Raw genomic sequence first — 21,564 nt, forward strand, 5'->3', positions numbered from 1 at the left:
TGTGTGTGTGTGTGTGTGTTTAACCTCCAAATGTGTGTTTGTATGCTTGTGTGTGTCTTTCACTAATGAGTAGCACATGTTTGGGCCAATCGTGGTGCTAGCATTGCAGAGCAGCTTGGCTTGAAGTTATTAATGGGAGTAAAATTTATGCTTCCCCCCCCAATTTAATGGAGAAGCCCTTCTCTTTTCGGGGTCTCTGGGAGCACATCTGGCTCTAATAGGCTGAGATAACCTTGCCTTAAGCATCTGTGGCCAGCTAGGACCTGTCCCCACCCCCCATTTCCCTCTCTGGGTCTCTGTGTCTGTCTGTCTGATTAAGTCGGAGATTCAGGTTTTTACCAAGTCCAGACCAGTGTGCTTTCTCATTGACAGAAGTACTCTAGTGTTGCACAAGTTAGAAATATAGATCAGATACATACTCTATAACTCACTAATATTGGCATATGTTCACGCTGTAAAGCCAGAGGAGGACTGGCTCCTTTCACAAAGGATGTGAAATTAGCACAATAATGTTGAAAATTGATTGGCTGGGACAGCTAGCAATTATAAAGTTTAGCAATCATTATACAAAATTATTTGACAGCAGAATGCCACAATTGAACAATCAGAACTCAAATATTCTGGAGAGTCAACATTATCAGCATATTATCATTATGTCTTTGTATATAGCCCATATTTTCCTAATACAGAAGGTGTTTGAATGTATTGCTGGCTAACCTGAATAGTCAGAGTGTGTGTGTCTGTCCATTCATGGCTTGTGTGTTTGTGTTTCATGAGACGAATTGCAGAGACAAATCGCCATGTGCATTCTGCACCACATCAGCATGGACGACCATTTCAAGTCCATGTTTGCCTACACAGACTGCATTCCACAGGTAAGAGATCAGCTTGCATTAGCATGAGATTATAGCTAGGGACAGGAGAGCTCTATAATTTGTCTTTCAAAAAACACACTACCTTATACTCTGATCATTGGTAATGATGCTATGACATCACTAAATTATGTAATAATTAACATTAATGAGTAGAAAATGAGAGTTTATAGAAGTATATAGAAGTTTTGGAATCCAAAGATGGTGAAGAAAATGTGATGCTTTTGCCTTTTGTACAACAATCGCTGAAGCAATTTTTGACTCCTTGTTTTTAGTTTTTATGAGCCACATCAAGTACAGCAAAAGTTTGCTGCCTAGAATTAGTGTTATCATGTAAGTGAACTTATAATGTTCTATTTGTTTATAGCGCATTAATAGTAGAACAATTTATATCTGCTTTGCAGAGATGCATTTATGTAGCCAAGTATAAATGGATTGGGGTATGCACAACTTGAGTTGACCAAGGGTGTAGATTTGGCTTGAATTTTGGCGGGGTTGCAGCGTGAAGCATTACATTTTTCCATTGATCATAGTATAAATATTGGGGGGTTTACATTTGAATTGGTATAACATTAACTAAATTTAATTAATGACATGACAAAAGATTGACAGATATTTAAAGGGCATTTATGTAAAAAGAAGAAGAGAACTTGCATTGCCCATACTCGCACCATGGCACAATGTGTTGGGACCAGGTTAAAGGTTGCAGAGCATTAAGAGAAACAACAGACATCATCATTTTAAGAGAAGAGGAAACGATGGGCCCTTCATGGACAAAATTGTGTGACTAGAAAAATGAAAACATGATGACTGCAGGCTGGGGGTTGCCTGGCTTTGGTGCGGCGACTGGATGGTTGCATGCGAGAGCAGGGCAGGTGCCAGTAAGTCTAGCCACTGTGATTTAGGCTGTGGGGCGGCTGCAATGTGATACTCAGTAGGGGACTGTATGTTTGCATACTCACCGCTGCCTCGTCACCAGCTGAGTTCTCTCTCCTGCTTATTGTTAACGTCAGGGGCGATGTTAACAACCCTTGACCACTTCAACACAGGCCTGGACTTCTGCCTAGTTTATGTACCCCAAAGTCTCCCTTCCTGGACCCCTGGTACCACCCCCCTCTCTGACCTCAGGTAGCAGAGTCCAATCCTCTGTTCCGCCTAGGGTGTGGTGACATTAGTTGAGCTAATGGGGAGTGACATGTAAGGTTACCGTCTAAAGTTAGTATCCATTGAAGAAAATTAGGAACTTTTGGATGTCTGGGAAATGTACAAATTGCACGCAAGAGTTTGGAAAGTATGTTCTAAGTCTGACAGGTTTTTTTGTGGGACAAAGGTGGATTTGATTGGAGGTCAGGGCTTTTTTTTTTTTCAATAAACAAAAGTATCAATAAAGATTAGTTCACTAATTTTAAATTGACTATTTTACATGCTATTATCTTTGTGCTAATGTTTATAATGACTAACAATTAATGTCTAACAACTCTATTGGAATCCAATTTAATTGAGTTTCCTATGTGCATTGAAGAGTGATTGAGTGGAGTGTAACATCAGTACAGTTGAAATGCTCTTAAAGGGATAGTTCACCCAAAAATGCAAGTGAATGAGTACCACATTTTTGAAGGTCCACAATGCATATAAAGGCAGCATAAATGTAATCCATAAGACTACAATGGCTTAATCCATATCTTCACAAGCAATATGATAAGTGTGGGTGAGAAACAGATAAATATTTAAGTCATTTTTACAATCACTCGCCACTTTCACATTCTTGTTATTTTGTTTTTGGCAATTCGCATTCTTCGTGCATTTCGCCACCTACTGTGCAGGGAGGAAACTTTATAGTAAAAAAGGACTTAATATTGATCTGTTTCTCAACCAAAACTTTGTGTTCAACAGAAGAAAGAAAGTCATACACATCTGGGATATCATTAGGGTGATTAAATGGTGAGAGAATTTTCGGGTGAACTGTCCCTTTAATAGCTGTATCAGAGCTTAGCCACAGTATGTACTGGTGCAACCACACTGCATTCTAACCCCCTAATCAGCTCCCTATTTAGTGTTTTAATAATTGTTCAGTTATTTTATGGTGCGGTTGATTGACAGGTAATGAAGGTGTTGTTTGATTGTGGTGAGGAGAGGATTTAGGCTGAACTTATTTCCTTCTGCATCAACCTGGCTGCCAACAAGAGAAATGCCCAGATCATGTGTGAAGTTAAAAATAAACACATGCACAAACACACTCAAAAAACACTGTAAAGACCAGGCTCAATTCTAGATTTTATTTGTCTTTGCAAGGTAATGGTCTGAAGATGCTGATGAAGAGAGCACTGAAGCTAAAGGATCCTCTAATGATGAAGATGATACGAAATATATCTCAACATGATGGACCATCTAAAAACCTGTTCATTGTGAGAGTTAAAACAACAAGAATACACTCACACACACACACACACACACACACACACACACACACACACACACACACACACACACACACACACCAATAATGAAGTTTATTTGTCTAATAAAACTACTAAGCATGTGATTAGCATTTCATACTTGTAACAGTGGTCGAATTGTGTGTTTGAGGACTATGTTGGAGACCTGGCAGATCAGATCGGACTGAAGAAAGAGGAGGAGTTTGTGATTGAGTGCTTGGGCACTCTCTCCAATCTTACTATTCCTGATCTGGACTGGGAACTGGTGCTGAAGGAGTATAACGTGGTGGCTTACCTCAAAGACCACCTCAAACCAGGTCCATACCTCAATTAACATTACACACTATCTACATCACCTGAAAACCCTCAATGTCCAGTAAAACAGAATTTTATTTTTACGGTTTTTGTATGTGTATAAGTTCCTAATCTCCTGCTTGTAGGCTCTGCAGAGGATGACCTCATCCTGGAGGTGGTGATCATGATTGGTACTGTATCCATGGATGACTCCTGTGCCGTAATGTTGGCCAAATCAGGCATCATTCCTGCTCTTATAGAACTACTGAATGGTAGGAAATGATCAAGGGTTTAAAGTGCTATAAAATGTTGTTTCAAAGCCCTTTTTTAGTGGTAGCTCTATATACAGTATTGGCCAAGGACAACATTTGGGATTTTGAAATCATTGGCATCAAATGATAACCAGGCCTGCTTGACTGATGAACAGAAATCTGAACTGCATAATTTCTGTTCTCAAATGTTTTTTTTAGGACATTTTGTGTAAAATAAAGATTAATTTAATTGTAGCGATTTTGTGTGCATCTTATTTGTTGCATTTGTTGGCATTATATTGGTCATCAGTAATCCTATTCTCTAGATATTGACATCAGCCATTGAAAAACCCATGTTTGTTTGTTTTGAACATTTCTGAGTGGAAAAAGAAAACTCATTAAAGGTATAGTTCATCCAAAAATGAAATTCTCTTATTTACTCACCTTCATGACATCCCAGATGTGTATGACTTATTCTACTGCAGAACATAACGATTTTTAGAAGAATATCTTAGCTCTGTAAGTCTGTACAATGCAAGTGAATGATGACCCAAAAATTTGAAGCTCCAAAAAGCATATAAAGGCAGCTCAAATGTAATCCATATGACTCTGAAGGGATTTAAATCATACTGATTACAAGATTCTGTTATTGACCTTCAAGGCTCTTCATAGACTAGCACCTTCCTATCTTCTCGATCTTCTTCATATATATTCTCTTACCCGCACTCTTAGATCCTGTTCCTCTCTCTCTCTTGTGATACCTTCAGTTCGTCTGACTTCTATTGGGTCCAGATCCTTTACCAGTGCTGCTCCACGACTCTGGAACTCTTTACCGCCAGATATCCATAATTGTGATCGTCTTTGATCGTCAGGTCCCTCCTCAAAACCCACCTTTTTAAATTAGCTTACTACAAATAACTCTTATTTATGAAGGTACCTGTATATATCTCTATTATAATGTAAATGTTTATATGTGATTTTAGTTTTTTTTTATCTTTTTTGTTCTCTTATTGTAAACTTGATTATGTCTGTAATGTGTCCTTGATAGTCTTGAAAGGCGCCTATAAATAAAATGTATTATTATTATTAAATTATTTTAGATGAGAACAGACCAAAATGTTACTCCTTTTTCACTGTGCATCTTGCCATTGCAATCTTTAGGCACAATCATGTTTTCAAGCTTGATTACACTTCCTAGTGCTTGACATCTTGATTGCTTTGGAAACAGCTGATGTCAAGATTTATAGTGGAAAAAGGAGTTATATTCTGGTCTGTTGTCTCCCAAAACCAACCGGATCACTTCAGAAGACATGGATAAAACCACTTGAGTCTTATGCATGACTCTTGTAGATTTTTTTCTTATGGAGACTTATGGATTTTTCACTATAAATCTTGACATCATTGGTCTTCTTGGCGATCATGATTTCAAGCTTTATTACACTTCTTAGCGACAAGCACTAGGAAGCTTAATCGACCTTGAAATCATGATTGTGCCTACAGACTGTGATGGCAAGATGTACAGTGAAAAATAGTTACATATTAGTCACATGTTTACATCCAAAATTGATTGGATCATTTCAGAACATATTGATTAAACCACTGGAGTCTTATGGATCACTTTTATGCTGCCTTTATGAGCTTTTTGGAGCTTCAGAACTTTGGTCACCATACACATGCTGATATACTCTTCTAAAAATCTTTGTGTTCTGCAGAAGAAAAAAGTAATACGCATCTGGGATGGTAGGAGTGTGAGAATATTATACATTTTCATTTTTGGGTGAACAATTTCTTTAAGGAATTGTAACCTCTCTCTTGACTCGAACTTCAGCCCAGCAGGAGGATGATGAGTTTGTCCGTCATATTGTGTATGTCTTTTACCAGATGGTGTTTCACCAGGCCACTCGAGATGTCATTATAAAAGAAACACGTATCCTTTATAACAATCTTTGTTCAGCATAACAAGCATTTTAGAAGAACCAGTAGTTGTATGATGGTGTTTTTCAGTCATACAGGGATTTTCTCTTTGACTTTTATGTTATCTCCAGAGGCTCCAGCATACCTCATTGACTTAATGCATGATCAAATTGCAGAAATTCGAAAGGTTTGACAATAGATTGGATATCAAAGCTGTGAGTATGAATCTACTCCTCCTTACCTCCAATTCATGTTAAAGAACTGACATCTTGTCTGCAACCCAATGCTGTAGCCTGGTCCAAACATTTCAGCACATACTTCTTGCTCTGCTGGCAATAGGCCTAAGCCTCTATAGCTATGGTATCGCACAGTACAGCACAGAAGTATTAACATGAGCATTTCCTAATTACCATCAGAATGCCTATTCATAGCAGAGTATCTGAATCCCAGCACGTATTTTATGGTTTCAGGTACAGTTGAGGTAAAAGGCAGTGGTTGTGGGTTAAATGTATAAGCTGTTTTCGAGGCACGGCTTTCACTAGTGATCTGTCCCAGGCCTCAGATTAATGTAATTAGGGTTGGTCTTTAGGCCAAGGGAAGTGTTCCATACATCAGATCGGACAGGGCCATGAAAGCAGGGAGCCACATCAAAGAGAAAGGAGGCATCTGCTTAGTGTCACATAGCTTTGGTGGACAGAACACAGATCCACTCAATACTACACTTACAGAGGCGTTTTCACATTGTTTTCACATACTAAGATGCTGGGAATTTAGTTTTATTTGGATAGCACTTTTCACAATGCATATTTCCTTTACACTCACTGAGCACTTTATTAGGAACACCTGTACACCTACTTATTTATGTGATTATCTAATCAGCCAATCATGGGGCAGTAGTGCAATGCATAAAATTATGTAGATATGGGTCAGGAGCTTCAGGTAATGTTCACATCAACCATCAGAATGGGGAAAAATTATCTCAGTGATGTCGAACGTGGCATGATTGTTGGTTCCACAACACATGATGAACTTTGATTTGTCTCGTCTTGCCATAAATGACAAGAGGAAAATAAACATAAAAAATAAATATGCCAACATAGCTATTCACTGAATTTGTTAAACAGATTGCAAAGTAACATTTGTTTATATTATGAAATCATAAAAGAGGGAAACCAGGGAAACTTTATTATTTTAATATAATACAGTTTGATATAATGCAACGTTTACTTTCGGCCCACGGCTCTCAATCAAGTTTGACTTTTGGCACTTGGAAGGAAAACATTTGGGCACCTCTGCTCTAGAATTTACTCTAAATGGTGCCAAAAAACATCTAGTGAGTGGCAGTTCTGAGGACGGAAATGCCTTGTTAATGAGAGAGGTCAACGGAGAATGGCCAGACTGGTTTGAACTGACAAAGTCTACGGTAACTCAGATAACCACTCTGTACAATTGTAGTGGAAGCTTTGTCCTGCAAGTCATTTAAATTTCGTCTGTATTATTTTTTATTTGTATTATTATTTCGGCATCATTTTATGCAGGGATTTTCACTGATGACCGCTGCGTGGACAGAAACAAGGAACTGAGCATCTGTGGACCTCATCAAAAGTGAACTCCTGGTGAAAGTGAACACCTACACCTACCAGGTGTTCTTCAGTTATAATGAATGAGAAGGGCCTACTCGAAGCAGCCAGATCAGACAAAAATTTTGTATTCAAGAGGCACTTAATCCAGTAAGAACGCATTTACTCTTTCTAGTCTTTCCTAATGGAATTGATGTGCTTATTTGGAAATGTGCTTTTTAACAATTAGATAATTATTTTCACTTCATTATATTTAGACTGAGTAGGTCCGTGCTGTTAAAATTAGTTTGTATCGTAGAACTTATGCCAAACTGAATGACGTTCACAGCGCCGGTCAGCACCATCATTAACATTTAACATCACTGCAAAAATACATCTAATATAAAATCAATATTGAATAACCTAGTACAATAATAGTTAGTTATCTCTCCCTCGTGTCCCGCATTGTCCCGTAAAACCAGGTCTGCTGACCTGCAACAGAGCAATAGCCAGTTGGTCACCCTAATTGCATCTCAGAATGCACAACTCGTCAAACCTTGAGGCGGATGTGCTACAACAACAGAAGACCATGTCGGGAAATGTATAAGGACCATAGTGTTTTTAATAAAGTGCTCAGTGAGTGTATGTCCTCAGTGTGCAAGCCAAAACCGACTTTGGCAAGGAAAAGAAATCCCTAAGATGTTTAGATAGATGAGAGTGAAACATTTTTGGATTTTTTTTTTTAATTTGTTTTTTTTTTTACCTATTGGCATTTATTATTCCATGGAAATAAAGGGAGATGTTTACCAGAATGTTAAACTGACAGCCTTAGTCACCATTCACTTTCATGCATCTTTTTTCCATACAATGAAAGTGAATAGTGGATGAGGGCAACAAGAAAGAAAAGACAAACATGAGGGTGAGTAAATGATGATAGGATTTTCATTTCTGGGGTGAACTATCCCTTTAAAGAGTTTTCAACACAGACAGGAGAAGTCATTTATAATTACATTTTTTACACTATTTCTGGATACAGTTAAAGGTTTTACCAGATTTATTTATAAAGCACTCAAACACTTTCTGTTCAGAAACATCATGAGGTCAGCTAATTTATGATTGATTAGCTAGAGTACCATTCTCTGTTCCAGTTGGCCATGGTAGTTCTGCAAGCACCAAGCGCCTTTAATGATTTAGCAGTGATGAATTTGTGCCCTGGCAAAAAGTGTCACTGTGCCTGCTGGTAGGGCCAGGCCTGTGACAATGAGGTCTGTTTGAGGCCTGGGCCTCAGGTGGCCGTCAAAGCCCCAGGCCTTCAACCACAGTGGGGATGATTAATTAGAGAGGCAGGGTGCTTGGATTCTGTTGAGCTCCACTATTTCAAGCAACCTCAAAGAGGTTTTATTAAGCTCAGTTGCTGTAGACTTAAAATAAACAGCTACTACATAAACCCTCTGCCAAGCAACACAGCCCACCTGATTCATCCCAAGTCTTAGGTATGGCACATGCAGGGAGGCAGCACAGGCAGAGTCTTTCTGTGTCCTGTGCTAATACTCTGTCTTTACTCTCTATGTAGGAGTATGATGTGGAGTGGGGCAAAAAGATCCAGAGCGAGAAGTTCCACTGGCATAACTCTCAGTGGCTGGAGATGGTGGAGAACTGGCAAATAGATGAGGCAGAACCTTTTATGTATGGAGATGATGGAGAGCCTTTCATCCATAATGGGGTCATCCTGGATTGACCTAACCTCTTCTACAGTGCAGGTTATATAGGACAGGACAAGGAATAGACCCAGTGAGACCCAATGAGATCGAAATTTTCATTTCTGAAAAATGGCATTCAGTTCATATCTCTTAGCTTTGTTTGTACTGCTACAAAATTAACTTTTAACAGATATACACATTTAAAATCTGCACTCATTTTTTTCCAGAATAAAAATGATTGTTTCAACGTGTACGCCGGTGCGTAATACAGATTTTCACTAATAAAATGTTCTCTAGAATGAGAATGTCCCCTTCCTCTAATAACATCTGGAAGGAGCAAAAGGGCTGCTATGCAAACTAAAGGTTACTGGCTATTTAAAAGCATACATGCCCTTTGAAATATGCTGCTCCAACTTCCTGTTTCAATAGGAATACAGGCTTCCCACAGTCATGGTAACCCTGAAAATACCAGGGAATTTTAAGTTTGTGTTTTCCAAACTTTAAAACCTTAAATGGAAATTTCTCTAGTGGATATATGTTTTTCTAGTTTGGTTCTGCTATAAAATATATAATCACTTACACTCACTGAGCACTTTATTAGTAATACTATGGTCCTTAGGTACACAACGTGGTCTTCTGCTGTTGTAGCCCATTCGCCTCAAGTTTCGACGTGTTGTGTATTCTAACATGCCATGATGTACAGAGTAAAATTGTACAGAGTGGTTATCTGAGTTATTGTATCCTTTATGTCAGCTTGAATCTGTCTGGCCATTCTCCGTTGACCTCTCTCATTAACAAGGCGTTTCTGTCCACAGAACTGCCGCTCACTGGATGTTTTTTGTTTCTGGCACCATTCTGAGTAAACTCTAGAGACTGTTGTGTGTGAAAATCGCAGGAGATCAGCAGTTACAGAAATACTCAAGCCAGCCCATCTGTCACCTACAATCATGCCACGGTCAAAATCAGAGAGATCAAAATTTTTTCTCTATTCTGATGGTTAATGTGAACTTTATGCATTGTACTGCTGCCACATGATTGGCTGAGTAGGTAATAGAATGAATAAGTAGGTGTACCAGGTGTAATAAATTGCTAATTGAGTGTAGATATTGGTTTTGTGTAAAGCTTGTGTAGAGTAAAACTAAAAATGTGATGTCTGATTTGTGACCAAATCATTCTTTTGAGTCTGTTCTGAATTGGACTTTACAAATTGGTTTAAATGATTATCATTATCAAATTGGTTTGAATCCAAATTACAGGTGAAACTCGAAAAATTAGAATATCGTGCAAAAGTTCATTAATTTCAGTAATTCAACTTAAAAGGTGAAACTAATATATTATATAGACTCATTACAATCAAAGTAAGATATTTCAAGCCTTTATTTGATATAATTTTGATGATTAAGGCTTACAGCTTATGAAAACCCCAAATTCAGAATCTCAGAAAATTAGAATATTACATGAAATCAATAAAAAAAAGGATTTTAAATACAGAAATGTCGGCCCTATGAAAATATAATCATGCATATGTACTCAGTACTTGGTTTGGGCCCCTTTTGCATTAATTACTGCCTCAGTGCGGCGTGGCATGGATGCTATCAGCCTGTGGCACTGCTGAGGTGTTATGGAAGACCAAGATGCTTCAATAGCGGCCTTCAGCTCTTCTGCATTGTTTGGTCTCATGTCTCTCATCTTTCTCTTGGCAATGACCCATAGATTCTCTATGGGGTTCAGGTCAGGCGAGTTTGCTGGCCAATCAAGCACTACCATGGTCACTGAACCAGGTTTTGGTACTTTTGGTAGTGTGGGCAGGTGCCAAGTCCTGCTGGAAAATGAAGTCAGCATCTCCATAAAGCGTGTCTGCTGAAGGAAGCATGAAGTGCTCTAAAATGTCCCGGTAGACGGCTGTGTTGACTCTGGACTTAATAAAGCACAGTGGACCAACACCAGCCGATGACATGGCTCCCCAAACCAACACAGACTGTGGAAACTTCACACTGGACTTCAAGCATCTTGGAGTGCCTCTCCATTCTTCCTCCAGACTCTGGGACCTTGGTTTCCAAATTAGATGCAAAATTTGCTCTCATCAGAAAAGAGGACTTTGGACCACTGAGCAACAGACCAGTTCTTTTTTTCTTTAGCCCAGGTAAGACACTTCTGACGTTGTTTGTTGTTCAGGAGCGGCTTGACAAGAGGAATACGACATTTGAAGCCTCAGTCCACTCCTTGTGAAGCTCCCCCACACATTTGAATGGCCTTTTCCTGACAATCCTCTCCAGGCTACGGTCATCCCTGCTGCTTGTGCACCTTTTTCTTCCACACTTTTCCCTTCCACTTAACTTTCTATTAATGTGCTTTGATACAGCACTTTGGGAACATCCAACTTCTTTTACAATTACCTTTTGAGGCTTTCCATCCTTGTGGAGGGTGTCAATGATGGGTTTCTGCACAACTGTCAGGTCAGCAGTCTTCCCCATGATTGTGAATTCAACTGAACCAGACTGAGAGACCATTTAAAGGCTCAGGAACCCTTTGCAGGTGTTTAGCTGATTAGAGTGTGACACTTTGAGCCTACAGTACTGAACCTTTTCACAATATTCAAATTTTCTGAGATTCTGAATTTGGGGTTTTCATAAGCTGTAAGCCATAATCATCAAAATTATATCAAATAAAGGCTTGAAATATCTTACTTTGCTTGTAATGAGTCTATATAATATATTAGTTTCACCTTTTAAGTTGAATTACTGAAATTAATGAACTTTTGCACGATATTCAAATTTTTCGAGTTTCACCTGTATATTTTTTTTATTCCATATCCAGGAATCACAATTGACTTGAAAAGTCGTGAAAAGGTCATGGAAATTAATTGATCAAAAAGGTAAGATAAACTGGAAACGCGTCAAAAAGTGAAAGAAAAATGCGCTTGGAAACCATTTCATGGGGTCTCTTAAGTAATAGTTTAACATTTACATTGTTTAGATAATTATGATTTATCTTCAAGACTGCAGTTCCTTTGCACAGAGGTGCCAAAATAATCAACCATTGGTTTCTGTGTTGTATCTACAGATGGAATTATCCCAGCAGATGGTGCCATTAGTCCAGAGTTCTTCACAGACTTTCAGAATGGATACCTGTTAGGACCACAGGGTTTCCCCAACAGGTACGTGTAAAGATGATGAATCAGTCAAAGTCACTGCAGCGGATCAGTTGGTTTTGTTATTATTGTATCACTCACACACACACGTGTCGGACAGTTTTGTTGTCTTTAGTAGAACAGGGCTCAAAAGTGCTGTGTCTAAGAGTCCTCCAGCATCCCAGCAGACCACAGCTCTCCCTGAACAGTAACACCCTGAGCTTTGAGTGTAAACACAGCTCCCTCTATTCAGCTTTTTACAAATTTGCTTTGGTTGCCCCACACCTACTGTCAGGGGTTTTCAGCAAAACACTAATGTGATGACTTGATGTGATATGTTGATTTATGGTTTGGCCTATGTTGTGTCATTGAACTGTACAACATATTTGAGCTTCAAAATTGCCTAGATGGTGGGTTGCCTTAACCAATCTGTGGGTAGTCAAATAATCAATATGAAGGAAACCCTGTATAATTAGGGTGGTTTCAGGTTCACCTGGCCTTAATAACCTTAATATACTTGGGACACGTAAACATATAGTGCATTGTAAAGATGGGAGCACGACAGAACGAACCAGAATATAGTGAGTCTTAAGACTCATTTTTAAAAGCTGGACAATTTTAACTTTTCAGAGAAGCTTTTACTCTGCAAACAGTCCTGCAGCTAAAGCACAGCACATTGTCTGCATGCTAATATATATGTACTGCTGCTAAAAATATAAAAAACTAAAAATACTCTCACTAAGAGCAGATTATTAGGAACACCTGTACACCTAATTATTCATACGATAATCTAATCAACCAATCTTGTGGCAGCAGTGCAATGCAAAAAAATCCAGCAGATACAGGTCAGGAGCTTTAGATAATGTTCATTTAGATAATCATCACAATGGGGATAAAATGTGATCTCAGTGATTTCGACCATGGCATGATTGTTGATGCCAGATGGGCTGGTTTGAGAATTTCTGTAACTTCTGATCTCCTGGTATTTTTATGCACAACAGTCTCTAGAGTTTATAGCCATGGCCAAAAGTATTGGCAGTGACATACATTTTGTATTTTGCAGAGTTTGCTGCTTCAGTATTTGTAGATAATTTTTTCACATGTTTCTATGGTATACTGGAAAACAGTGATAAGTATTTCAAAGTTTTAAAGGCTTTTATTGTCAAAAACATTCAATATATGCAAAGAGTCAGTATTTACAACTTTGACCCTTGTTGTTCATAACCTCTGCAATTCGCTCTGGCATGCTGGATATCAGCTTCTGGGCCAAATCCTGACTGATGCCGATCCATTCTTGCCTTATTAGTGCTCGTAGTTGATCACAATTTGTGGGCTTCTGCTTGTCCACTCACCCTTTGAGGATTGACCACAGGTTCTCTATGGGATAAAGATCTGGGGATTTGCCTGGCCATGGATCCAAAATGTAAATGTAATGATCTCCGAGCCACTTCATTATCACTCTTGCCTTGTGACATGGTGCTCCATCATGCTGGAAAATGCACGGATCATCACCAAATTGCTCCTGGATCATTGGGAGAGGTTGCTCTTATAGGAAGTTTTGATACCATTCTTTATTCATGGCAGTGTTTTTGGGCAGGATTGTGAGAGAGCCCACTCCCTTAGATGAAATGCAACCCCACACATGGATGGTCTCGGGATGCTTCACTGTTGGCACGACACAGGACTCATGGTAGCGTTCACCTTTTCTTCTCCAGACTTTTGATTTTCCAGATGTCTCAAACAGTCTGAAGGGGGCTTCATCAGAGAAAATAACTTTGCACCAGTCTTCTGCTGTCCAATCCTGTAGTTCTAGCAGAATTTTTGTCTGTCCTTGATGTTTTTCTTGGAGAGAAGTGGCTTCTTTGCTGCCCTTCTTGACACCAGGCCATTGTCCAAAAGTCTTCGCCTCACTGTGCGTGCAGATGTACTCACACCAACCTGCTGCCAATATTGAGCAAGCTCTGCACTGGTGGTGACATGATTTCTTTGCTGACTCCTCAGGAGAAGACGGTCCTGGTGCTTGCTGGACACTCTGGGATGTCCTGAAGCTTTCTTCACTGCAGTTGAACCTCTCTCCTTAAAGTTCTTGATGATCCGGTAAATGGTTCTTTCAGGTGCAATATTCTTTGCAGCAATTTCCTTGCATGTGAGGCCATTTTGATGCAAAGCGATGATGGCTGCACGTCTTTCTTTAGAGGTAACCATTGCTAACAAGAACACAATGATTGGAAGCACTTCTTCCCTCCTTTTATAGCAATCAATCTGCTCTTATAATCCAATCAGAATGATAGTGATAGTACTAGAACTCGTTCACACTTTCCCAGGTGCTGCTGATATGATTAGTGAAATTATGTTAGCTGGTCATTTTGTGCCAGGGCCAAAAAACAGAGAAATATGTTTTTTTGTGATAAAGTTCATTTTTTTGGCCAATGAAGCTTTTTGCAATTATTTAAAATACATCTGATCACTCTGCACAATAATTTAGAAACAATGTGAATCAACACCACAACAACTGAAGCAGAAAACTTTGTGAAACACAACATTTATGTCACTGCCAATACTTTTGGCCATGGCTGTACTCAGAAAGGTGCGAAAATCAAAATAAACATCCAGTTAGCGGCAGCTCTGCGGACGAAGTATGGTCAGACTGTTTCGAGCTGACAAAAAGGCTACAGTAACTCAGATAACCACTCAGAACAATTGTAGTGAGCATAATAGCATCTCAGAATGCACAACACATCATACCTTGAGGCTGATGGGCTACAACAGTAGAAGACCACGTCAGGCACTTTATTAGGACCATAGTGTTCCTAATAAAGTGCCTAGTAAGTGTATATATAAGAAAATGTTTTAGATAAACTGGTCAATCTCACTAATCTACTTGTCAGTTGGATAATTATTTGTCGTCTAGTTGCCCATTTTAACCCATCCCTAGTTTTGCTGTTCCGTTGCTATTGGCTGTAAATCGGAGAAAAGAGACAGATCCGGCTATAAGTAGAGCTTGTTAAATTATAGATCAGTCCAAGAGAGAGAGGATTGAGTTGTGAAGTCAGAAAGAGAAGGGGGGTTGAGGAAGCTATGTTTTTTTTTCACAGCTCTTTGTAAATGATACCTGCAGAATACACTGAAAGTACGCAGGGAATTGGGGGGCCTGAAAGTGTGGTTTTCATTTAGTCCTTGTGGTGTTAGAGATCCAGGTTAACTCAATAATGAAACCCAGCCTCAGTTCCCCTGTGCCAAGCCAGGAGCCAGACACACTGGGAACGGCTCATTCTAAAGACCTTTAATAGAATCACTTTTATTTTTAGAATAGCACAGTGTAATCTTTCATTTAGTGCATAAAGAATGCTTAGTTATTCCAGATGAAAAGGATTGCAAAAAATGTTGGCTGCATTTACTCGAAAATGGGAGTTTCTCATTTTTAATGTCATGATTAGACAAAATTTACGTTAAGGGAATCAATAAAATTAAAATAGTTTTATTTTAAGTATTTCAAACCAGTAAAACTCAATAATTGTATCTGTACTCAATGACATTACTTAGAGAGAACTCTTTTTTCCCCAGGCCTTTACCCCTGAAGTCTTAAGGCATTCAACATTTTAGTAATACTGTTTTTAAATGGCTTGCATCATTTTGATTTTAGATGCCACTTGGTTTGGTATTTTGTTATATACTGTGTTTGTACAAGGTGCTTGAAATACTTGAAATACTTGAATTTGGCTTTTTCAAATATAAGTCCTGGAAAACCCATGAAAATAGCTTAAAAAGTGCTTGAGATATAGAAAAACGTAAAATACGTTGCTTAAATCGTTTAATAAAGGAAATGTATTTTATTTAATTTCGGAAAACACAAAAACCACTAGACCGCTACTGAAGCTGGCAGCACATATACGGCACTGTCACATGGCACATGTTACTTTTGGCAACGCTGTTCAGAATGGGCCAATCGCAATCAATTGTTACTAGAGGATTTTAAAAACAAATAAAAATGTTATGGATACTGCTGCGGTGGATTTAACAAGTATGAATTCGTGTAACTATCTGTTTTAATTAAAAATTACCCTCCAGAGTGAAAAATTTATGAGATGTGAAACATTCTGAGTTATGAATGCAGATCAGTGGAGGATTCTGTTTTGTGAGTCGTATAGCACCCCCTTGTGTAAAGAAAGCTTTGTGTCTCACAAAATAGGTTATTTCTGACAACATTTGGGTTAAGATCAAAATATGTTGACATACATGTTCCTTGACTTTATTAGTCATGAAATAGCTTTCTAATATAAAAATAATAATAATAAATGGTATCATTCTAGAATCTTAACCTTTAATGATATGAAATGGCTTCACTCTGTTTTGAATTTTATTTCGAAAATATATTTGAAATCAACTGCCTGAAAAAATAAAAATCCTTTTCCCCTTCATCTGTTACACAACTTCTATTACATTTAAAGTTATTTATGTATTTATTTTGTACTTATTTTAGTACAAGCATTAGTGCAATGATGAATGTGTGTGCAAAAACTAAATTATTATTAATAATTTGAATAATTTAACATTTGTATTTGTGCCTTAATTTCATGGCATTGGTGTAATCAATGTAACATTTTTTTTTTTTTTTTTTATGTTTTAAAAAATATTTTCAGAGACTGCTTAAATATGCATTTGGTGATTTTCCCCAGCATGTTAAAAGGGTATTAATTCACATTTTAACTAATATTTCCACACACAAAAATGTGGTGTTGTAAACCATTGAACCCTCAAAATGTTGCGTTGCAACCCATTTAACATTAACCCATTAACCCACATTAGTGTTAATTGAGTGTTAACTTGCTTTGTTCATGAAACAAAATAAATAAAAATAAATAAAAGAAAGAACAACAGCCAAGTTGTCCTTTATGAATAATAAATAATGTCAACATGTTTCAAAATGTTTACCCTCAGCATTTATAGGCAAAAACTGAACAGGAAATTTCTATGTTTTTTAAGTTGGAAAGTCAAAATATTTTGAGAATGACCCATTTGCAATTTGGGTCAGTTCTTCACATCTCCATCAAATCTGTTGTGTGACTTGAGAAAACATTGAACACAGCACACGGGTCATAAGGACTACCGTATACGGACACAGTTATTCACTTTTGCTGGAAAGCAAAGTGCGTTTTAAGGGAGAACACTACAACTGCACATCAATTTCGTCATGAGTGAACCAAGAATTGTTTCTGAGAATATGTAGTTAAAGATGCTCATTGAGACATGTTGTACTTTTAATGTGTCGTTTCATAAAAATAAATTAACTGAGTGAATAAAATATTTTAATTTTAAATGAACAAATAAAGAAACAGTTTTAATGACATCTCAAGCACAGTCCTTGAAAACAAATAAACATGTGCTTGAAAAGTCCTTGAGTTTAACTTTGAAGCATCTTTACGAACCCTGTATCTATAAAATTCCCACATTTTAAAGTGTGGTGCAAGTGTCCAAATACTTTTTGGGACCACTATAGGTAGATTATTTAAAACTTTGTCTCTCTGAACTGAGGAGTGACAGACACTGATGATCAAAGTGGTGAGTGAGGCAAAAAGAGAAACCGAGGTCAAGAGGAAGGAAAGAGAAGAGACTGACAACTTTGACTCTTTTGGGTTTAGAGGTTTCCGGTAGTTTTTACAGGATCTCACCTTTGCGTTAAATCTCAGGGGCAAGACTGGACACACTGAGATCTTTTGCCAGCCTGTGTCCAGCCTTGGATCCCCATTTTATCACCCAGTCACCATGTCTGTGAACCTTAAAGGAACAGTTCACTCAAAAATTATAATTCTCTCATCATTTACTTACCCTTATGCCATCTCAAACTCGTATGACTTTCTTCTGAAGACACAAACGAAGATATTTTGTTGTAGATATGATGTGGGTGTTTGTCCATACCTTCAAGCTTCAAAGACATAAAGACAGCATAAAAGTAATCCATACAACTCAAGTGGTTTATACATGTTTTCTGAAGCGATAAGATCGGTTTTGGGTGAGAACAGGCTACTTGTATGGATTACTTTTATGCTGCCTTTATGTCTTTGGAGCTTGAAAGTGTTGGACCCCATTGACTTGCATTGTATAGATATATTCACATCATATCTCCAAAATATCTTTGTGTTCCACAGAAGAAAGTCATATGAGTTTGAGACTGCATAAGGGTGAGTAAATGATAAGCAAATGATCATTTTGGAATGATCAACCAGCGGCTGTGTTTCTTATAGCAAAAGAAATAAGGAGGATCATGAGGAAATTATCTCAGTCACAGTTGATTTTGTTTATGAGTATTTGGCATGTCCTGTGGTGTGACATGCTGTACTCCATTTAAATTTTTTTATAAACAGCAATTTGACACACCACAGAATGCAGAACAAGAGAAGGTGAAAAGTTCATAAACATTTTTGAAAAAATTCAAAGAAATGTTGACCAGTCCTGGCACCTAAAATATACATTTCCCTTTATACATTACTATCAGTTTTAACCTAAAATCTTGATCTTGATTAAAAAAAGAAATGTACATGGACATGATATGTGTGGACTATCCTCAGATTAAATGATTTAAAAAATGAGCCTAGTTGGAAAAAATCTGGTTCTGTAATTACAGTAGGTTAGTCTGACTCATAAGTAACATCATTCTTTGAGAAGCCTTACAGAAAATGTGATCATTGATTTTCGCCCTGTTTTCCTGGAAATGCTGGCAGCATACCTTAGGGATGAATGATTCACATGTTTGTAACACACAAAGATGGCTTAAGGCCTGTCAGTTACCTGAACACTCTTTGGAGTGTCTGAAGGGACACTTCACCCAAAATTGAGTATTCTGTCAAAATTTAACCTCATTTTTTCCAAACCTGTATGACTTTGTTAGGGACTGACAGCCTTACATAGAAAGTGAATGTTGACTGAGGCTTTCAGTCCCTAACATTCCACTTAAAGGGTAACTAAACACCTGCTCAGAGAATGGAGGAAAAGTGGGAAGACCCCGGCGGGGATAGAGGGAACGAACCGAGTGCGGGGCTGAGTGGGGGGGGGGGCACCTGAGACTCGTAGTGACGGATTAATTGACAGCTGCTGTCAGACTCTATGTTATTATTATTCCTCACACGGTCGCAAGACGACATGTACATGAATCTGGCGTGGTGAGCTGGAACCTGCTTACGTCAGCTGTCACCGCTTACGTCACGAAGTACCGCAACAGCCAATAGGAAAATTCAACTGCAGTAGCCACCGTTCAACCTGAAGAGGGCAGCACTCACACGTTTTTATACCATATATTGTAGAATTAAAACACTTTATACACAAATGTCAAAAAAATTACTTGAATCAATGACCAGAACTAATAAAGCCCCATGCTTACAGATCATTAACTAAAAAAAGTTGGTTTAGGGTTTAGTTACCCTTTAAAGGGATAGTTCATCCAAAAATGAAAATTCTCTCATAATTTAACCCCCCTCATGCCATCCCAGATGAGTATGAATTTTTTCTTCTTTAGAACACAAATCAGAACCTTGAAGCTCAAAAAAGCACACCAAGGCAGCATAAAAGTAATCTGTACGACTCCAGTGGTTAAATCCATGTCCTCAGAAGCGATATGATTGGTGTGGATGAGAAACAGATCAACCTTTTAGTCCTTTTTTACTATAAATGTCAACTTTCACTTCCACATCATTCTTTTGTTTTTGACTATTCACATTCTTCATGCATATCGCCACCTACCTGGGTAGAGAGGGGAATTATAGTAAATAATTACTTTTAAAAATATTGATCTGTTTCTCACACACACCTATCATAATCGCTTCTGAATATATAGATTTAACACTGGAGTCGTATGGATTACTATGGATTCATTTTTATTCGTGTGAACTATTCCTTTAAGCATGTTGTCACCTTTTAACATATGATCTAACCTACGACACATGCCCACATCCTTCCCATCAGCCCCAGTCATCTGAACTGAATCCTGGTGGAGTCTACATTTTACCCAGACTCTCATTGGGATACAGCTTCTCCTCTTTGAGCCTTTCAACAAATTCTGAAATTTCCCAGACAGCAGTGGCGTTCCTTAGAGGATAAAGACATACTTCCTGCGCGGAGAGGGCGGGGATGCTGGGAGAGAAGGGGGTAACGTGTGTAAACGATCGCTGGAAGTGATTTGGTCTAAAAACAACATTGCATTATTTGAGCTTGTAGGACCAAAGCAAACAAGCCATATTTTAAGAGGACAGACCAGTGAGTCTCCGAGAGGGTGGGTGTTGTTTATTTAGAGGCCGATCACACCAGCCTATTTCAGCTGATTGACATTTGGCTGGACAGAAGAATGATTGAATGATGAGAGGAATGAACAGAGATCAACATCTGTTCATTTTTGCCATGAAGTGTAGTGCTCTTATTTATTTTAAGTAGGCTGGTTTTGCAGAATCAGAGCACCATCTAGTGTTGATGATAACCTTAGTTGCATATTCCATCTTCAAGTACTTCTACATGATTAATTGCATGATTCTAAATGACAGAACTGTTTGTTGCCCATTTCCTCTAGTTCTTTGACTGATGGAGACAGACAGACAGACAGGCGTTAATCTAGCGCTCCTGCCACGTCTTATTGCTTCCGGCCAGATGAGCAGTTTTATTATGGCTACACAGCATCACGGTAGAGCCCTCTGTGTCTTACAGCCTGCTACAGGAAAAAACGGAAACTCTGAAAACCAATTCAATGGATAATTCAAACACTAAAGCAACTGTGTAATATTTAAAAAGTAGGGCAAACTAGTTGCATGATATTTCAGTGATGTAGGTGAGTTAGTTATGAGCAGTAAAAACTCCAGCTCACACTTCAAAACAGTATTGTCAGTTTATCTGCATGGCAGTGACGTAAGATCTGGTTCTTATGGACTTTGGGAACAAACTATTGTGTGACCTTAACTGCAACTTAAAGCATTCTTCTCTTCTTTGGATCAAGAGTTAATAAAAAGTCCTTAAGAGTATGGTTTACTTATGCTCAAGTTTACATAAAGCATCTGACATAAGAGTAAATGTGATAGTGGTGCCCTCTTTTGGACCCCATGTGTAACATACCGGATGACATTGATTTCATATGTTCAAACACATTTCAGACATGGCTGTTGTAAACTTTAAATGCACTACAGCACATCAAAATACCCATTGGAACAATTATCTAACTGAACATCTTAATATTTTCACTACTCATTAATGTAAATGTGCAAAACAATGTTGGCTATTTCTTTGCCTTTGTTACTGTAGTATAAATATTTCAGCACCTCTCGGCTTTTATGGTGCACTGCTAACTACATATGTATTTTGTAATGTAGCCAAACTCAAGTGTTCATTTAAAATATACAGATTTTTTTTATGTGTTCTGAAGTATTTATGAATT

At 38.2% G+C, this 21,564-nt stretch overlaps 1 pseudogene; it reads left to right on the forward strand.

The window, feature by feature from the left end:
• LOC127622471 (kinesin-associated protein 3-like) overlaps positions 1-21,062 on the forward strand; it is a 71,723-nt pseudogene extending 50,661 nt beyond the window's left edge.
• Positions 21,063-21,564: the final 502 nt, after the last annotated feature.

Source organism: Xyrauchen texanus, chromosome 28 (assembly GCF_025860055.1).
Source record: "Xyrauchen texanus isolate HMW12.3.18 chromosome 28, RBS_HiC_50CHRs, whole genome shotgun sequence".
Taxonomy (NCBI): Eukaryota; Metazoa; Chordata; class Actinopteri; order Cypriniformes; family Catostomidae; genus Xyrauchen; species Xyrauchen texanus.